Here is a 604-nt window from a genome sequence, read left to right as displayed (position 1 = left end):
GTGTCCAGCTACAACACACAGTGCCTGCAGAGCAGACGTGGCATCTGTAAAGCTGGAGTATAGCATGGCTGCTGGAATGCCTCATTAAGCTCAAGAGGAAAAAAGGAGGGGATCATGCTCTGCTTCAGAATGCCCTCAGTGAACCGCTGCTCTCCAAAGTCGGCAGCACTCATGGAGCTGTGCTACCGTGCTTGAAAACAACTTGCTACTCACTTCTGTTGCCAGCTATTTGGACCATAACAGCTTTGTGTTGACACAATTACACTGCTATACATTGACTACTCTAAAGTATGTACCATTTTCTAAATGCTGTCATTTACAGCCTTTTGTTTGCGATCTTGCGACATTTACTGTATTTATATTTCATTTTCAGCATGATGCCATTGCATTAGTTTTAGGGTGTCCTTCTGTTCCCCAAAGTGTTCAAATTTGTTATTTTATTATTATTTTTATTTATTCTAAGATGATAAGCAACGAGCTTGTACTAAACAGACCAGACGTCAACATCAACAAGAATCAAACAATCTTCACCTCTATTGGTTGCACCACCACACTCCCGGATCAAATTGTCATGCTGGGGTCGGTACGGGGAGGGACTTTTTGT

Source organism: Doryrhamphus excisus, chromosome 18 (genome assembly GCF_030265055.1).
Source record: "Doryrhamphus excisus isolate RoL2022-K1 chromosome 18, RoL_Dexc_1.0, whole genome shotgun sequence".
In the NCBI taxonomy this organism is placed as follows: domain Eukaryota; kingdom Metazoa; phylum Chordata; class Actinopteri; order Syngnathiformes; family Syngnathidae; genus Doryrhamphus; species Doryrhamphus excisus.
This window is presented reverse-complemented; position numbering follows the sequence as displayed.